The 17,347-nt window shown below is 42.2% G+C and overlaps 2 non-coding genes and 2 pseudogenes across 2 annotated transcripts; all 4 read right to left on the bottom strand.

Moving 5' to 3' along the window:
- Nucleotides 1–4,406: 4,406 nt before the first annotated feature.
- Nucleotides 4,407–4,586, bottom strand: LOC138668287 (U2 spliceosomal RNA; annotated as a pseudogene).
- A 166-nt stretch (nt 4,587–4,752) lies between these two features.
- On the bottom strand, nt 4,753–4,943 carry LOC138668187 (U2 spliceosomal RNA). The gene has a single exon (XR_011319115.1). It is a non-coding gene; the product is annotated as a U2 spliceosomal RNA (small nuclear RNA).
- Nucleotides 4,944–6,219: 1,276 nt separating this feature from the next.
- LOC138668000 (U2 spliceosomal RNA) lies at nt 6,220–6,413 on the bottom strand. Its single transcript, XR_011319035.1, has one exon. It is a non-coding gene; the product is annotated as a U2 spliceosomal RNA (small nuclear RNA).
- Nucleotides 6,414–7,751: 1,338 nt separating this feature from the next.
- On the bottom strand, nt 7,752–7,932 carry LOC138668160 (U2 spliceosomal RNA; annotated as a pseudogene).
- Nucleotides 7,933–17,347: the final 9,415 nt, after the last annotated feature.

Raw genomic sequence — 17,347 nt, 5'->3', positions numbered from 1 at the left:
CCAGTTTTTGCTTCCGTTCTTGCTGGTACCATATTGCGTCCCGTATTATATTTAAATTTTCAGCAATTGTACGACCAGGCACACCACATACCTGGTCTGGATGCACGACCTTTCCGATGACGTTCTTCATTCTATTAACAATAATTTTTGCCATAATTTTGTAGTCCACATTGAGCAATGTAATTGGTCTCCAGTTTTCAAGATTCGTCTTGTCACCTTTTTTAAAAAGTAAAGTGACCACACCACTTCTCCAAGACTCTGGCAATTTATCACATCGAAAAGCAGCTTTAAAAATTTCAAACAGGTCATCCTTTAAAATCTCTCAAAAAGTTAAGTAAAATTCAATTTGTAAACCGTCAGCACCCGGCGTCTTTCCTCTAGAAAAGCTTTTAATTGCACTTACTATTTCAGCTTCACAGATATCTTCAACTAACAAGACTTGATCTTCCTTCTCAAGATGACTCTGCAAAGAATTTAAAACATCAGGTAAAAAGTCATTATCAATTTTCTTTTCACTAAAAAGGTTATGATAAAATTGTTGCGCTTTGTCTAACAGTCCATCCTTTGTTGTTTCACCATCAAGTTCCTTAATCAATTCTCTATGTTCAAAAGATTTTCTAAAAAAGAACCTGGAACATGTTTCGTTTTTTTCCATATGTTCTACCTTGGCATTAAAAATTATTTCTTTGCCTTTCCGTTCTATTGCTTTTCTGATATCTTCTTTAACTTGTAAAATAACATCATCCATATCTATTCCAGCATTCCTGAGTTTGTAACCTGTTTGCAGTTTTGTGTTCAGGTCTTTAAACCATTTTTGATTCTGTCTGGCTTTTTTCCTACCAGCCAAGAGAAAAAAAAATTTAATTCGAGTCTTCACAAACTCCCACCATTCTAAAATTGTTTTGTAGTTATATTTTTTTCCTTGCAATTTTTTGTAAAATCTCAAAAATTCCACTTTTATGCTTTCATCTTCTAGCAGCAGGGTGTTCAACTTCCAGACTCCTCGCCCTTTCTCCAGAGTGGGCAATTGCAGATGAGTTATGAAAGTTTTGTGGTCAGAAAAGATGTTACCTGCTAGACCCACATTATTAACTTTGAGACTCCGTGATGTCAGCACAAAGTCAATTCTTGATTTTATAAGATTGTTCTCCCAAGTGTATCCTGGATCTGAAGTATTCTTCTCTCTCCAAACATCTTTCAGGTGAGTATCCTCAATAAGGTTTTTTAACTGCATCTCTGTTTTATCTTTTCTTTTAGTACCTGATGTCCTATTTTCATTGGCCAGAATACAATTGAAGTCACCGCCAACCACAGTTGGTGTAGGCCCAGGTATAAAAAGTTTTATAGTGTCAAACAGACAAGATCTTTCTTCCTTCATCGGAGATGCATAAACATTAAGAAGTTTAAATTCAGATCCGCAGTAGTTCACATTCACCACTAGTGCACGTCCAGGTTCGACTTCAGTAAACGACACAACTTTAAAGGCATTGTTTTTAAACAGGATTCCAACTCCAGTAGCACGTGATCCATTTTCACCGGACCAGATGGAAGGTCCGTTCGCCCAATCATTCCTTAGCTTGTTATAATTGGGGTCATGGTCAATACCGCATTCTTGTAGCAGAAAAATGTCAGCATCTAAAGTTCTCAAGTAAGAAAATAAAGCAGCTCTCTTGACAGAGCCCTTCAAGCTCCTCACATTCAGTGAGGCGATTTTAAGCAATGCCATAGATCATTTAGGCAGAGCTTGAGTCGGGGTAGGAGGACCCTCAGAGACTTCAGAATCCGAGAACCCCTTGATATTTACTGGATCAGAAGGATTAACAGGTTGAGGAACAGGATCCAACGGTCTTGGTGAGTACTTAGGGAGGGTTATTTTAGGGCGCCCCATAGGTTTTTTTTTGGCGCTCTCCCCTTTTTGCACACTTGATTCTTGCTCTTTTTTCCTTTTCCTCAGAGCCTCCATGTCCATATCCTCATCACCAGCCTCCTTGGACTCCATTTCAAACACAGTCTCAGCTGGCTTCTCCTCCACCACCTGACCAACTGGACTGCCTGACAAATCACTGGGAACCTTACTCTCGACAGGGGGATCCCCTGGAGGGTTCCCGGGAGGATCCTTAGAAGAGTCTTTGGGCTTGTCCTTTTGCTCATCAGAGTTAGTCCGCTTCGTAAAGGGTTCCCCCCGAGCGGCATCTGCGTAACTGAAGGTCTTCCTTAACGGACAATCCCTGAAAGAATGTCCAGAAACACGACACATATTGCAGATCATCTGATTTGGACAGTTTAGAGTGGCATGTCCCTTCTGATAGCATTTCTTGCAAAGAGCATTTTTCTCCTTGCAGCTCTCGAAAGAGTGCCCAAAGTCCATACACTTCCTGCAGAAGATAGGCATCCCAGGATAGAAGAGTCTTCCTCTCTCTCTGCCGATTAGGAAGTTCTGAGGTGGATGACTCAGTCCACCAATTCCCAGACCTTCTCTTAATTTCACAGTGAACTTATATTTTCCAGTCCACAATTTCTCAGCATTCATGATCTTGTGAGAGAAGCGAACCTCAGAGCAATAGATCCACAGAAAGGCTGCCACATCTCCTTGAGAGACATGGGGATTGTTCATATGAACCACGACAGATTTCTCTTCTGCCAGGCAGAGGGTCACAAAGTGGAGTCCTCTAAGTTCTTCCTCTTGCAGCCTCAGCTTGATCTGATGGTAAAAATTCTGAGATGCCACTTCAGAGGTCAGGGTGAGAACAAAGCGTCCTGGAGCATCTTGAAGTGCCAGAATATTCTCCCTTTTCACCAGCAGGATCTCAAACAGGACCTTACTCATGAAGAAAGACAGGGAAAACTTGTCACGGGCTCGCTCTTCAACTTCAATCTTGAAGGAGTTCTTGATCTTCAATTCATCAGCTCCAGCGGAACGGAGAGTAGCCGATGTCGCCATCGCCATATTCAAGCAGGTCGATCGCCTTCTTGGTTCTCCTGAGCACGCACACCTCCTATAGCAGCAGGGGGCTTAAGACAGTTAAACTGCCGATGCCCCAAGGCCGAAGGTGCGATAGGCTTTAGAGACTTCCAGCCACAACACTTGGTCGTAGCCAAAAAGGCCGAGAAGCGTTGCCTGAAATGCTTTGCCTCTACGGCCCCACCAAGGCCTACAACCAGCACCCATTGGGGAGACAGCGCAAAAGATTGCCAAGGGGAAGACATTTGTCGAAACTCTGGATGGATGCCTTCTCAAATGACAGTTCTGGTGTGTGTGAGTGTGTGTGGGGGTGTGTGGGTGTGTGTGTTCAAGCTGGGCACAACGCATTTTTTGAATCTGCATAACTCCGCCTATTTTAACACACCCTCCATCCCTTTCCTTCGAAATAGTGCAAATAGCCTCTTCAGAGAAAAAGAGGACTTAAACTCTATAGCGCCACCTGTTGGAAGTAGCAATCCTACAAGTCACAATCAACTCTTTAACGACGAGTCATGCAATATGACTTAGGCTTAAAACCAAATCAGTATCTCAATTCGCAGACATGGTGTTTGGGGCTGTTGGCCCTCGTCAGTGCGAAGCATGAGAACTGATTTGGCTAGGTGAGAGGCTCTGGACTGGGGTCTAAGGGGTAACGTCTCTCCTTATGGAGAGTGACATACCAGCTGGCTTGTCAAGGTAAGGAGGCTTATTCAAGAAACAGGCAGGCGATCCGTTGTCTTCCCAGCTCTCCTGAAGCTGGGTGTAGACAGACCATGTGGTCTGCTGCTGCTCCAGCTACAGATTGAAGACGGTGCCATTTTACACTGCCTGATATAGGCCAAGAGCCCATTGTGACACGTGAGAGTTCCAGAGCCTATGGATAAAGGCCCCATTATGACTGCACGTGAAGGTTCCGCGCTCAGATTCTATCTCCTGCAGGCAGCGCACATGATTGGTCAAAAGTATTAGAATACTACTCACACAGGTGTAGATGGACAAGACAAGCATATTCAAGATCTGCACAGACCCCATTTTTCCATTTTTTTTTTTCAAAAATACATATAATACACCACATTCAAACATCAGTGGTCCACAATGTTTTCCAAAAGAATTCATGCATGCGGGCGGTCACAAATGTGGTCTGTATCGCCGAACTACTCATTGGATACTTCAATGTAAACACTTAGTACTGACAGCAGGGGCCTCATTTGGTAGATGGCACAATCTTTTTGCAACACTGTAACAAAAGGCCTAATTCAGGCCTACATCTTAACACACCTGTAGCAACCAGCAAAGTGTTGCAAATGGTCAAGTGAAATCGAGCAAAAGGGTACATTTGGCATTTGAAATGTGCTTTTTCCACCCTGAAAAGAATTCACAGGAAGGGTTAAAAGACAATTTGCGCCGATTTCAATCCAATCTGTTTTTAGAAACTGGATCAGAGAAGGAGTGCACTGATCCCGGAGACACTGCAATAACGGGTCAATGCGTGGAGTGGACAGAGCAAGCTCCAGTTCCAGCTCCCTGTTCTAAAAATCTCTTTAAGTCTAAGTTCACATTTGCGTTGTGCGCCGCAGCGTCGTCGCCGCAACGCACAACGCAAACAAAAACGCAGCCAAACGCATGCACATGCGGCCCCATGCGGCGCCAATGTTAAAGATAGGGCCGCACGACGCATGCGTTTTTTAAAAGGTCGGCGCCGCACAAAAAATCCAACATGTTGCGTTTGCCGCGCCCAGACAGGTGCGCCCTAACGCCGCATATGGCGTAAAACGCAACACAACGCATGCACATGCGGCGCCAATGTTAAAGATAGGGCCGCACGACGCATGCGTTTTGTTGCGGCGGCGACGCTGCGGCGCAAACCGCAAATGTGAACGTACCCTAATATGTGGTCCCCAAATAGGGGACGTATCAGATATTAAACTGATAAGAACAGATACTACCACTTGATCTAAGCCATGAAAGGCCGAGAAGCGTTGCCTGAAATGCTTTGCCTCTACGGCCCCACCAAGGCCTACAACCAGCACCCATTGGGGAGACAGCGCGAAAGATTGCCAAGGGGAAGACATTTGTCGAAACTCTGGATGGATGCCTTCTCAAATGACAGTTCTGGTGTGTGTGAGTGTGTGGGTGTGTGTGTTCAAGCTGGGCACAACGCATTTTTGAATCTGCATAACTCCGCCTATTTTAACACACCCTCCATCCCTTTCCTTCGAAATAGTGCAAATAGCCTCTTCAGAGAAAAAGAGGACTTAAACTCTATAGCGCCACCTGTTGGAAGTAGCAATCCTACAAGTCACAATCAACTCTTTAACGACGAGTCATGCAATATGACTTAGGCTTAAAACCAAATCAGTATCTCAATTCGCAGACATGGTGTTTGGGGCTGTTGGCCCTCGTCAGTGCGAAGCATGAGAACTGATTTGGCTAGGTGAGAGGCTCTGGACTGGGGTCTAAGGGGTAACGTCTCTCCTTATGGAGAGTGACATACCAGCTGGCTTGTCAAGGTAAGGAGGCTTATTCAAGAAACAGGCAGGCGATCCGTTGTCTTCCCAGCTCTCCTGAAGCTGGGTGTAGACAGACCATGTGGTCTGCTGCTGCTCCAGCTACAGATTGAAGACGGTGCCATTTTACACTGCCTGATATAGGCCAAGAGCCCATTGTGACACGTGAGAGTCCAGAGCCTATGGATAAAGGCCCCATTGTGACTGCACGTGAAGGTTCCGCGCTCAGATTCTATCTCCTGCAGGCAGCGCACATGATTGGTCAAAAGTATTAGAATACTACTCACACAGGTGTAGATGGACAAGACAAGCATATTCAAGATCTGCACAGACCCCATTTTTCCATTTTTTTTTTTCAAAAATACATATAATATACCACATTCAAACATCAGTGGTCCACAATGTTTTCCAAAAGAATTCATGCATGCGGGCGGTCACAAATGTGGTCTGTATCGCCGAACTACTCATTGGATACTTCAATGTAAACACTTAGTACTGACAGCAGGGGCCTCATTTGGTAGATGGCACAATCTTTTTGCAACACTGTAACAAAAGGCCTAATTCAGGCCTACATCTTAACACACCTGTAGCAACCAGCAAAGTGTTGCAAATGGTCAAGTGAAATCGAGCAAAAGGGTACATTTGGCATTTGAAATGTGCTTTTTCCACCCTGAAAAGAATTCACAGGAAGGGTTAAAAGACAATTTGCGCCGATTTCAATCCAATCTGTTTTTAGAAACTGGATCAGAGAAGGAGTGCACTGATCCCGGAGACACTGCAATAACGGGTCAATGCGTGGAGTGGACAGAGCAAGCTCCAGTTCCAGCTCCCTGTTCTAAAAATCTCTTTAATATGTGGTCCCCAAATAGGGGACGTATCAGATATTAAACTGATAAGAACAGATACTACCACTTGATCTAAGCCATGAAAGGCCGAGAAGCGTTGCCTGAAATGCTTTGCCTCTACGGCCCCACCAAGGCCTACAACCAGCACCCATTGGGGAGACAGCGCGAAAGATTGCCAAGGGGAAGACATTTGTCGAAACTCTGGATGGATGCCTTCTCAAATGACAGTTCTGGTGTGTGTGAGTGTGTGTGGGGGTGTGTGGGTGTGTGTGTTCAAGCTGGGCACAACGCATTTTTGAATCTGCATAACTCCGCCTATTTTAACACACCCTCCATCCATTTCAAAATAGTGCAAATATGCAAATTGCCTCTTCAGAGAAAAAGAGGACTTAAACTCTATAGCGCCACCTGTTGGAAGTAGCAATCCTACAAGTCACAATCAACTCTTTAACGACGAGTCATGCAATATGACTTAGGCTTAAAACCAAATCAGTATCTCAATTCGCAGACATGGTGTTTGGGGCTGTTGGCCCTCGTCAGTGCGAAGCATGAGAACTGATTTGGCTAGGTGAGAGGCTCTGGACTGGGGTCTAAGGGGTAACGTCTCTCCTTATGGAGAGTGACATACCAGCTGGCTTGTCAAGGTAAGGAGGCTTATTCAAGAAACAGGCAGGCGATCCGTTGTCTTCCCAGCTCTCCTGAAGCTGGGTGTAAACAGACCATGTGGTCTGCTGCTGCTCCAGCTACAGATTGAAGACGGTGCCATTTTACACTGCCTGATATAGGCCAAGAGCCCATTGTGACACGTGAGAGTTCCGGAGCCCATTGTGACACGTGAGAGTTCCAGAGCCTATGGATAAAGGCCCCATTGTGACTGCACGTGAAGGTTCCGCGCTCAGATTCTATCTCCTGCAGGCAGCGCACATGATTGGTCAAAAGTACTAGAATACTACTCACACAGGTGTAGATGGACAAGACAAGCATATTCAAGATCGGCACAGACCCCATTTTTCCATTTTTTTTTTTCAAAAATACATATAATACACCACATTCAAACATCAGTGGTCCACAATGTTTTCCAAAAGAATTCATGCATGCGGGCGGTCACAAATGTGGTCTGTATCGCCGAACTACTCATTGGATACTTCAATGTAAACACTTAGTACTGACAGCAGGGGCCTCATTTGGTAAATGGCACAATCTTTTTGCAACACTGTAACAAAAGGCCTAATTCAGGCCTACATCTTTGTTCCTGTTCCATCTTAACACACCTGTAGCAACCAGCAAAGTGTTGCAAATGGTCAAGTGAAATCGAGCAAAAGGGTACATTTGGCATTTGAAATGTGCTTTTTCCACCCTTAAAAGAATTCACAGGAAGGGTTAAAAGACAATTTGCGCCGATTTCAATCCAATCTGTTTTTAGAAACTGGATCAGAGAAGGAGTGCACTGATCCCGGAGACACTGCAATAACGGGTCAATGCGTGGAGTGGACAGAGCAAGCTCCAGTTCCAGCTCCCTGTTCTAAAAATCTCTTTAATATGTGGTCCCCAAATAGGGGACGTATCAGATATTAAACTGATAAGAACAGATTTTTTTCTTTTTCATTTGTTCTATTATTTCAGTTTTTATTCTTTCTTATATTTCTCTTGCTTATCATCTGTTCATGTTACAAGGTTCCACAAATGAAAGTTCCATAGACTCTTTGCCCTCTTTTTTCCAATTCTCTTCAGGTCTAACAGGTAATAAATATATATCTCACTTAGTGCTAATTTTATACACTCATTTTCACTTACAGTGGGGCAAAAAAGTATTTAGTCAGTCAGAAATAGTGCAAGTTCCACCACTTAAAAAGATGAGAGGCGTCTGTAATTTACATCATAGGTAGACCTCAACTATGGGAGACAAACTGAGAAAAAAAAATCCAGAAAATCACATTGTCTGTTTTTTTAACATTTTATTTGCATATTTTGGTGGAAAATAAGTATTTGGTCAGAAACAAAATTTCATCTCAATAGTTTGTAATATATCCTTTGTTGGCAATGACAGAGGTGAAACATTTTCTGTAAGTCTTCACAAGGTTGCCACACACTGTTGTTGGTATGTTGGCCCATTCCTCCATGCAGATCTCCTCTAGAGCAGTGATGTTTTTGGCTTTTCGCTTGGCAACACGGACTTTCAACTCCCTCCAAAGGTTTTCTATAGGGTTGAGATCTGGAGACTGGCTAGGCCACTCCAGGACCTTGAAATGCTTCTTACGAAGCCACTCCTTCGTTGCCCTGGCGGTGTGCTTTGAATCATTGTCATGTTGAAAGACCCAGCCACGTTTCATCTTCAATGCCCTTGCTGATGGAAGGAGGTTTGCACTGAAAATCTCACGATACATGGCCCCATTCATTCTTTCTTGTACCCGGATCAGTCGTCCTGGCCCCTTTGCAGAGAAACAGCCCCAAAGCATGATGTTTCCACCACCATGCTTTACAGTAGGTATGGTGTTTGATGGATGCAACTCAGTATTCTTTTTCCTCCAAACACGACAAGTTGTGTTTCTACCAAACAGTTCCAGTTTGGTTTCATCAGACCATAGGACATTCTCCCAAAACTCCTCTGGATCATCCAAATGCTCTCTAGCAAACTTCAGATGGGCCCGGACATGTACTGGCTTAAGCAGTGGGACACGTCTGGCACTGCAGGATCTGAGTCCATGGTGGCGTAGTGTGTTACTTATGGTAGGCCTTGTTACATTGGTCCCAGCTCTCTGCAGTTCATTCACTAGGTCCCCCCGTGTGGTTCTGGGATTTTTGCTCACCGTTCTTGTGATCATTCTGACCCCACGGGGTGGGATTTTGCGTGGAGCCCCAGATCGAGGGAGATTATCAGTGGTCTTGTATGTCTTCCATTTTCTAATTATTGCTCCCACTGTTGATTTCTTCACTCCAAGCTGGTTGGCTATTGCAGATTCAGTCTTCCCAGCCTGGTGCAGGGCTAGAATTTTGTTTCTGGTGTCCTTTGACAGCTCTTTGGTCTTCACCATAGTGGAGTTTGGAGTCAGACTGTTTGAAGGTGTGCACAGGTGTCTTTTTATACTGATAACAAGTTTAAACAGGTGCCATTACTACAGGTAATGAGTGGAGGAAAGAGGAGACTCTTAAAGAAGAAGTTACAGGTCTGTGAGAGCCAGAGATCTTGGTTGTTTGTTTCTGACCAAATACTTATTTTCCACCATAATATGCAAATAAAATGTTAAAAAAACAGACAATGTGATTTTCTGGATTTTTTTTTCTCAGTTTGTCTCCCATAGTTGAGGTCTACCTATGATGTAAATTACAGACGCCTCTCATCTTTTTAAGTGGTGGAACTTGCACTATTGCTGACTGACTAAATACTTTTTTGCCCCACTGTATATGATCTTTTTTGAAAAGCAATATATTTCGGACTTTCCATAGCGCCATTTTTATTCCATTTATCATTATCCAGATGACTCTTTCTTTTTCTTTGGACTGACATGTAAAATTTCCATATAAAACTACTTCATGATTTAAAAACTTAAGACCAGTAACAAACTTTAAAAGACTTCCAACTTCTCTCCATACATTTTGGGCATAAAAACAGTTCCAAAAGGTGTGTAAAACAGTCTCTTCATGAGCACAGCTTGCCCTAGGACATTTTGCAGTATTGCACAATCCCCTTCTGTGTTGAAAAAACCTAACAGGAACACATTCTTGCACTATTGCCCAAGCCAAGTCTTTGAATTCATTTGTTAAATAAGGTGCATAAGTCATTCTCCAAATTCTTCCACTTTTATTGTATGTAAAATTTGCCACTGCAGTCATTGTTTCTTTTCTCCTTGTTTCTAGAGCCAGTCTTCTTGAATTTGACAGCATCTCTATGTCAATTTCAGGTAAGTTGAAAAGTCTAATTATTTTCTCTAACAGAACATATTGTTTAGGTGGTGTAATTAAGACTGGAGAATTTTGTGACAAAGTTATCCACTTTCTCTTCCTGAAGATATCTCCAGCTGCATATTTTAAATAAAAAGACCAATGAGTCCTTATGTTGATCATTTTAAAGCAAAAACTGAAGAATTTTAAGTATAAAAATTTTTTAATATTTGGGATATTCTTTCCACCATACTTGTGTTGTTTGTACATTATTTCTCTTCGGACTTTCTCCATTTTAGACCCCCACAGAAAAAGAAAAATTTGTCTCTGCAAAAACTTCACTGTATTCTCATTCGGGGGGTACACCATATTTAAAAACAACATTATCGGTAACAATAAAGACTTAATTATTAAATTTTTACCTTCCATAGATAATTTTCTTAGTTTCCATAAACTTATCTTCTTCTGTATTCTCTCTTTCACCGACTGCCAACTTTCTTCTCCATCATTTTTTTTAGTAAACACTACGCCAAGGATTTTAATTTGGTCATTTCTGATTTTCAGTTGAGGAATCTGCGCATCTGACCAGTCACCAAAGCCCAGACATTCACTCTTCTCTAGGTTCAGTTTGAAGGCCGATGCTAAACAAAAGAAGTCAGTCATTCTTACCGCTCTTCTTAGTGACTGTTCTGAGTCACACAGGATTGTGATATCATCCATGTAGCCTAAAGATTTTGTACTCAGGCCATGTCCTCCTGGTATAGGTACTCCTTTCACCATTTTCTCCTTCCTCAGCATCGCCAATAAGGGCTCAATTGCGCAGATAAAAAGCAAAGGTGAGAGAGGGCATCCTTGTTTAACGCCAGACTGTAAAAAAACTTCTGCAGATAAAAAGCCATTAATTAAAATCTTGCTAAAACTTCCTTCATACAAAAGTGCAATGTGCTTAATAAAAACAGCTGGGAATTTCATTTTCTTTAAAACAGAACACAAGTACTTATGGGAGACTCTGTCATATGCTTTTTGAAAGTCTAAGGACAGAAGCGCCAGTTTTTGCTTCCGTTCTTGCTGGTACCATATTGCGTCCCGTATTATATTTAAATTTTCAGCAATTGTACGACCAGGCACACCACATACCTGGTCTGGATGCACGACCTTTCCGATGACGTTCTTCATTCTATTAACAATAATTTTTGCCATAATTTTGTAGTCCACATTGAGCAATGTAATTGGTCTCCAGTTTTCAAGATTCGTCTTGTCACCTTTTTTAAAAAGTAAAGTGACCACACCACTTCTCCAAGACTCTGGCAATTTATCACATCGAAAAGCAGCTTTAAAAATTTCAAACAGGTCATCCTTTAAAATCTCTCAAAAAGTTAAGTAAAATTCAATTTGTAAACCGTCAGCACCCGGTGTCTTTCCTCTAGAAAAGCTTTTAATTGCACTTACTATTTCAGCTTCACAGATATCTTCAACTAACAAGACTTGATCTTCCTTCTCAAGATGACTCTGCAAAGAATTTAAAACATCAGGTAAAAAGTCATTATCAATTTTCTTTTCACTAAAAAGGTTATGATAAAATTGTTGCGCTTTGTCTAACAGTCCATCCTTTGTTGTTTCACCATCAAGTTCCTTAATCAATTCTCTATGTTCAAAAGATTTTCTAAAAAAGAACCTGGAACATGTTTCGTTTTTTTCCATATGTTCTACCTTGGCATTAAAAATTATTTCTTTGCCTTTCCGTTCTATTGCTTTTCTGATATCTTCTTTAACTTGTAAAATAACATCATCCATATCTATTCCAGCATTCCTGAGTTTGTAACCTGTTTGCAGTTTTGTGTTCAGGTCTTTAAACCATTTTTGATTCTGTCTGGCTTTTTTCCTACCAGCCAAGAGAAAAAAAAATTTAATTCGAGTCTTCACAAACTCCCACCATTCTAAAATTGTTTTGTAGTTATATTTTTTTCCTTGCAATTTTTTGTAAAATCTCAAAAATTCCACTTTTATGCTTTCATCTTCTAGCAGCAGGGTGTTCAACTTCCAGACTCCTCGCCCTTTCTCCAGAGTGGGCAATTGCAGATGAGTTATGAAAGTTTTGTGGTCAGAAAAGATGTTACCTGCTAGACCCACATTATTAACTTTGAGACTCCGTGATGTCAGCACAAAGTCAATTCTTGATTTTATAAGATTGTTCTCCCAAGTGTATCCTGGATCTGAAGTATTCTTCTCTCTCCAAACATCTTTCAGGTGAGTATCCTCAATAAGGTTTTTTAACTGCATCTCTGTTTTATCTTTTCTTTTAGTACCTGATGTCCTATTTTCATTGGCCAGAATACAATTGAAGTCACCGCCAACCACAGTTGGTGTAGGCCCAGGTATAAAAAGTTTTATAGTGTCAAACAGACAAGATCTTTCTTCCTTCATCGGAGATGCATAAACATTAAGAAGTTTAAATTCAGATCCGCAGTAGTTCACATTCACCACTAGTGCACGTCCAGGTTCGACTTCAGTAAACGACACAACTTTAAAGGCATTGTTTTTAAACAGGATTCCAACTCCAGTAGCACGTGATCCATTTTCACCGGACCAGATGGAAGGTCCGTTCGCCCAATCATTCCTTAGCTTGTTATAATTGGGGTCATGGTCAATACCGCATTCTTGTAGCAGAAAAATGTCAGCATCTAAAGTTCTCAAGTAAGAAAATAAAGCAGCTCTCTTGACAGAGCCCTTCAAGCTCCTCACATTCAGTGAGGCAATTTTAAGCAATGCCATAGATCATTTAGGCAGAGCTTGAGTCCGTATCTGACATGAATCCAACCGGGGTAGGAGGACCCTCAGAGACTTCAGAATCCGAGAACCCCTTGATATTTACTGGATCAGAAGGATTAACAGGTTGAGGAACAGGATCCAACGGTCTTGGTGAGTACTTAGGGAGGGTTATTTTAGGGCGCCCCATAGGTTTTTTTTTGGCGCTCTCCCCTTTTTGCACACTTGATTCTTGCTCTTTTTTCCTTTTCCTCAGAGCCTCCATGTCCATATCCTCCTCTTTATCCTCATCACCAGCCTCCTTGGACTCCATTTCAAACACAGACTCAGCTGGCTTCTCCTCCACCACCTGACCAACTGGACTGCCTGACAAATCACTGGGAACCTTACTCTCGACAGGGGGATCCCCTGGAGGGTTCCCGGGAGGATCCTTAGAAGAGTCTTTGGGCTTGACCTTTTGCTCATCAGAGTTAGTCCGCTTCGTAAAGGGTTCCCCCCGAGCGGCATCTGCGTAACTGAAGGTCTTCCTTAACGGACAATCCCTGAAAGAATGTCCAGAAACACGACACATATTGCAGATCATCTGATTTGGACAGTTTAGAGTGGCATGTCCCTTCTGATAGCATTTCTTGCAAAGAGCATTTTCCTCCTTGCAGCTCTCGAAAGAGTGCCCAAAGTCCATACACTTCCTGCAGAAGATAGGCATCCCAGGATAGAAGAGTCTTCCTCTCTCTCTGCCGATTAGGAAGTGCTGAGGTGGATGACTCAGTCCACCAATTCCCAGACCTTCTCTTAATTTCACAGTGAACTTATATTTTCCAGTCCACAATTTCTCAGCATTCATGATCTTGTGAGAGAAGCGAACCTCAGAGCAATAGATCCACAGAAAGGCTGCCACATCTCCTTGAGAGACATGGGGATTGTTCATATGAACCACGACAGATTTCTCTTCTGCCAGGCAGAGGGTCACAAAGGGGAGTCCTCTAAGTTCTTCCTCTTGCAGCCTCAGCTTGATCTGATGGTAAAAATTCTGAGATGCCACTTCAGAGGTCAGGGTGAGAACAAAGCGTCCTGGAGCATCTTGAAGTGCCAGAATATTCTCCCTTTTCACCAGCAGGATCTCAAACAGGACCTTCCTCACGAAGAAAGACAGGGAAAACTTGTCACGGGCTCGCTCTTCAACTTCAATCTTGAAGGAGTTCTTGATCTTCAATTCATCAGCTCCAGCGGAACGGAGAGTAGCCGATGTCGCCATCGCCATATTCAAGCAGGTCGATCGCCTTCTTGGTTCTCCTGAGCACGCACACCTCCTATAGCAGCAGGGGGCTTAAGACAGTTAAACTGCCGATGCCCCAAGGCCGAAGGTGCGATAGTAACATAGTAACATAGTAACATAGTTAGTAAGGCCGAAAAAAGACATTTGTCCATCCAGTTCAGCCTATATTCCATCATAATAAATACCCAGATCTACGTCCTTCTACAGAACCTAATAATTGTATGATACAATATTGTTCTGCTCCAGGAAGACATCCAGGCCTCTCTTGAACCCCTCGACTGAGTTCGCCATCACCACCTCCTCAGGCAAGCAATTCCAGATTCTCACTGCCCTAACAGTAAAGAATCCTCTTCTATGTTGGTGGAAAAACCTTCTCTCCTCCAGACGCAAAGAATGCCCCCTTGTGCCCGTCACCTTCCTTGGTATAAACAGATCCTCAGCGAGATATTTGTATTGTCCCCTTATATACTTATACATGGTTATTAGATCGCCCCTCAGTCGTCTTTTTTCTAGACTAAATAATCCTAATTTCGCTAATCTATCTGGGTATTGTAGTTCTCCCATCCCCTTTATTAATTTTGTTGCCCTCCTTTGTACTCTCTCTAGTTCCATTATATCCTTCCTGAGCACCGGTGCCCAAAACTGGACACAGTACTCCATGTGCGGTCTAACTAGGGATTTGTACAGAGGCAGTATATTGCTCTCATCATGTGTATCCAGACCTCTTTTAATGCACCCCATGATCCTGTTTGCCTTGGCAGCTGCTGCCTGGCACTGGCTGCTCCAGGTAAGTTTATCATTAACTAGGATCCCCAAGTCCTTCTCCCTGTCAGATTTACCCAGTGGTTTCCCATTCAGTGTGTAATGGTGACATTGATTCCCTCTTCCCATGTGTATAACCTTACATTTATCATTGTTAAACCTCATCTGCCACCTTTCAGCCCAAGTTTCCAACTTATCCAGATCCATCTGTAGCAGAATACTATCTTCTCTTGTATTAACTGCTTTACATAGTTTTGTATCATCTGCAAATATCGATATTTTACTGTGTAAACCTTCTACCAGATCATTAATGAATATGTTGAAGAGAACAGGTCCCAATACTGACCCCTGCGGTACCCCACTGGTCACAGCGACCCAGTTAGAGACTATACCATTTATAACCACCCTCTGCTTTCTATCACTAAGCCAGTTACTAACCCATTTACACACATTTTCCCCCAGACCAAGCATTCTCATTTTGTGTACCAACCTCTTGTGCGGCACGGTATCAAACGCTTTGGAAAAATCGAGATATACCACGTCCAATGACTCACCGTGGTCCAGTCTATAGCTTACCTCTTCATAAAAACTGATTAGATTGGTTTGACAGGAGCGATTTCTCATAAACCCATGCTGATATGGAGTTAAACAGTTATTCTCATTGAGATAATCCAGAATAACATCCCTCAGAAACCCTTCAAATATTTTACCAACAATAGAGGTTAGACTTACTGGCCTATAATTTCCAGGTTCACTTTTAGAGCCCTTTTTGAATATTGGCACCACATTTGCTATGCGCCAGTCCTGCGGAACAGACCCTGTCGCTATAGAGTCACTAAAAATAAGAAATAATGGTTTATCTATTACATTACTTAGTTCTCTTAGTACTCGTGGGTGTATGCCATCCGGACCCGGAGATTTATCTATTTTAATCTTATTTAGCCGGTTTCGCACCTCTTCTTGGGTTAGATTGGTGACCCTTAATATAGGGTTTTCATTGTTTCTTGGGATTTCACCTAGCATTTCATTTTCCACCGTGAATACCGTGGAGAAGAAGGTGTTTAATATGTTAGCTTTTTCCTCGTCATCTACAACCATTCTTTCCTCACTATTTTTTAAGGGGCCTACATTTTCAGTTTTTATTCTTTTACTATTGATATAGTTGAAGAACAGTTTGGGATTAGTTTTACTCTCCTTAGCAATGTGCTTCTGTTTCCTTTTTGGCAGCTTTAATTAGTTTTTTAGATAAAGTATTTTTCTCCCTATAGTTTTTTAGAGCTTCAATGGTGCCATCCTGCTTTAGTAGTGCAAATGCTTTCTTTTTACTGTTAATTGCCTGTCTTACTTCTTTGTTTAGCCACATTGGGTTTTTCCTATTTCTAGTCCTTTTATTCCCACAAGGTATAAACCGCTTACACTGCCTATTTAGGATGTTCTTAAACATTTCCCATTTATTATCTGTATTCTCATTTCTGAGGATATTGTCCCAGTCTACCAGATTAAGGGCATCTCTAAGCTGTTCAAACTTTGCCTTCCTAAAGTTCAATGTTTTTGTGACTCCCTGACAAGTCCCCCTAGTGAAAGACAGATGAAACTGCACAATATTGTGGTCGCTATTTCCTAAATGCCCAACCACCTGCAGATTTGTTATTCTGTCAGGTCTATTAGATAGTATTAGGTCTAAAAGTGCTGCTCCTCTGGTTGGATTCTGCACCAATTGTGAAAGATAATTTTTCTTGGTTATTAGCAGAAACCTGTTGCCTTTATGGGTTTCACAGGTTTCTGTTTCCCAGTTAATATCCGGGTAGTTAAAGTCCCCCATAACCAGGACCTCATTATGGGTTGCAGCTTCATCTATCTGCTTTAGAAGTAGACTTTCCATGCTTTCTGTTATATTTGGGGGTTTGTAACAGACCCCAATGAGAATTTTGTTACCATTTTTCCCTCCATGAATTTCAACCCATATGGACTCGACATCCTCATTCCCTTCGCTAATATCCTCCCTTAAAGTGGACTTTAGACAAGATTTTACATAGAGACAAACCCCTCCTCCTCTCCGATTTTTACGATCCTTTCTAAACAGACTGTAACCCTGTAAGTTAACTGCCCAGTCATAGCTTTCATCTAACCATGTCTTGGTTATTCCCACTATGTCAAAGTTACCTGTAGATATTTCTGCTTCTAGTTCTTCCATCTTGTTTGTCAGGCTTCTGGCGTTTGCGAGCATGCAGTTTAGAGGATTTTGTTTTGTTCCAATCTCCTCACTGTGGATTGTTTTAGAAATGTTCTTACCTCCCTTCTGAGTATGTTTTCCTGGGTCATCTTTGTTCGAGTCTAATGTTTTTCTTCC

The sequence above is a fragment of the Ranitomeya imitator genome, chromosome 2 (genome assembly GCF_032444005.1).
Source record: "Ranitomeya imitator isolate aRanImi1 chromosome 2, aRanImi1.pri, whole genome shotgun sequence".
Taxonomy (NCBI): Eukaryota; Metazoa; Chordata; class Amphibia; order Anura; family Dendrobatidae; genus Ranitomeya; species Ranitomeya imitator.
This window is presented reverse-complemented; position numbering and strand designations above follow the sequence as displayed.